The sequence below is a fragment of the Pieris brassicae genome, unplaced genomic scaffold, assembly GCF_905147105.1.
Source record: "Pieris brassicae unplaced genomic scaffold, ilPieBrab1.1, whole genome shotgun sequence".
In the NCBI taxonomy this organism is placed as follows: domain Eukaryota; kingdom Metazoa; phylum Arthropoda; class Insecta; order Lepidoptera; family Pieridae; genus Pieris; species Pieris brassicae.
In genome coordinates, this window is record NW_025576139.1 from 82,641 (window position 1) to 85,140 (window position 2,500).

Below are 2,500 nucleotides of genomic sequence, written 5' to 3' on the forward strand. Positions count from 1 at the left end.
ACTCACCGAAGAGCACCGCGATAGGATTTTGATATTGAACCGGCGTTTTACCGCCGGCTCACCGACGATATGCTCCGCAGACGTGTCAGTATCACCGCGGATGCGGTGCACCGACAGCGCGGCGCACAAATGCAACTACGAGCTTTTTAACCGCAACAATTTTAGTATACGCTATTGGAGCTGGAATTACCGCGGCTGCTGGCACCAGACTTGCCCTCCAATTGTTCCTCGTTAAAATATTTAAAGTGTACTCATTCCGATTACGAGGCCTCGTAAGAGTCCCGTATCGTTATTTTTCGTCACTACCTCCCCGTGCCGGGAGTGGGTAATTTGCGCGCCTGCTGCCTTCCTTGGATGTGGTAGCCGTTTCTCAGGCTCCCTCTCCGGAATCGAACCCTGATTCCCCGTTACCCGTGACAACCATGGTAGTCGCAGAAACTACCATCGAAAGTTGATAAGGCAGACATTTGAAAGATGCGTCGCCGGTACTGGACCGTGCGATCGGCAAAAGTTATCCAGATTCATCAAAATTAACGACTTCGGACGCATGGCCCTCCGCCGATTGGTTTTGATCTAATAAAAGCACTCATCCCATCACTGGTCAGAGTTCTGATTGCATGTATTAGCTCTAGAATTACCACAGTTATCCAAGTAACTGAGTAAGATCTAAGGAACCAAAACTGATATATTGAGCCATTCGCGGTATCGCCTTAATACGGCTTGCACTGAGACATGCATGGCTTAATCTTTGAGACAAGCATATAACTACTGGCAGGATCAACCAGGGAGCTGCTTACGCAAACGACACGCCTACACCGCGGTCACGCGGCTTCGGCGAGCCGCTGGCTCGGCGGCGTCGAGGGGCGCGCGCTTGCGCGCGCGCCTTCTCGACACGCGTGAACGTAACGCGTCGAATTTGCACGCGACGCGACGTTCGCGCTTCATATCGATAGACTAACTTTGACCGGTCTACGAGCGGCCGTCCCGTCACGATCTCGCAACGAGGTGATGTACAACGATGCTCGACCACTGTGAGGGACATAAAACTGCAACGAACACGACCCCGCGGGCGGGAATCGATGTTGTGACAATTTGAAAATTGAACATTCATCTAAACGCAACTTCTCAATTTTTATTCAATACGTTATTGTAAACATATTAAAACTCGGCTGGCAATTACATGCGCACACACACGCATGATTCGCACTAGATACGATCAACGCCCGGAGCTTGAGGGATAAATTCCAACACGACGCTGCGCACACCGTTTCGACGATGGGCGCGTGTGCGTCCTCTTTTATACATTCTTTCCATATACGGTCGCCGTGGCGACCGCGCACGTGTCGAACACGCTAGGCGCCCTGCGTTGAGGTGTGCCTAGAAGCGTATTCTTTTAACATCACAGATAACACCGGGGGAGACGGTCCCAAATCTTGGTCGATTGGTAACATCACCATACGGTCTGCGAACGCGGTGCTATAATATAATTTTATATTATATTATATAAAATATGAGGAGGAGTAGTATGTATATTCTTTGTTATTTTGTGTTGACACAAGAGAGATATATAAAATGTACTATACACCACACACACAGAGAGAGAGAGAGCTGGGAAAGATCTCGGCGGTCTCGCATTCGAAATACGAATTTGATATAATTTCCTCCGAAAATCCATACCCATATCTATATCATCCATGCGCGAATATATGTATATAATATTCTCACACTTCGCACAAACACAAAAACAAGAACACATTCTCTCTCGTCCGTCGTTCGTGTCTATTTGAGACGAACGACGCGCGGCAACGAGAACGAGTCGACGCTGTGCGCACGACTGTTTCGCTCCACATCTATACCGAGAGCAATAGTCCGCGTCGGCATTGGAGCGGACGTCGAATGTTTCTCGTAGAGCGAGCGAGAGAGAGACGATTTTTCATTTTATTATGTATGTGTATTGGCGTGCAGTAGTAGCACGTAGTAGTACTAGTAGTAGTAGTAGTAGTAGTAAAAAAATATTATTATTTATTTTATTGACTGATATGATTTTGTTTGTTTTCTTTTTTTTGCATAGACATTTGTATTGATAGATATGTTTCTCGTTGAAGCTCGCAGCACACGCTCAGAGAAATGGCAATGTGGGTTTATTTGAAGAAAAGAAAAAACAAAAAAAACAATTATATTTATTAATAATATGTATGTATGTATGTATGTATGTATGTATGTATGTATGTATGTATAATAATGAATTATAATAATTATTCCGATGCAACGTCAGAGGAAAATGTTTCTCGTACAGGTGCGGCGCGCGACGGCCGGCCGCTCGACAGTTTCGCGCCGAATGTTTCTCGTTGAAGCTCGCAGCACACGCTCAGAGAAATGGCAATGTGGGTTTATTTGAAGAAAAGAAAAAACAATTATATTTATTAATAATATGTATGTATGTATGTATGTATGTATGTATAATAATGAATTATAATAATTATTCCGATGCAACGTCAGA

The 2,500-nt window shown here is 45.1% G+C and overlaps 1 non-coding gene across 1 annotated transcript in view; it reads right to left on the reverse strand.

Moving 5' to 3' along the window:
- Positions 1 to 788, reverse strand: part of LOC123719579 — a 1,906-nt gene extending 1,118 nt beyond the window's left edge. Inside the window, exon 1 of the ribosomal RNA XR_006755644.1 lies at positions 1 to 788. This exon is cut by the window's left edge and continues 1,118 nt beyond it. This is a non-coding gene — a ribosomal RNA (small subunit ribosomal RNA).
- Positions 789 to 2,500: the final 1,712 nt, after the last annotated feature.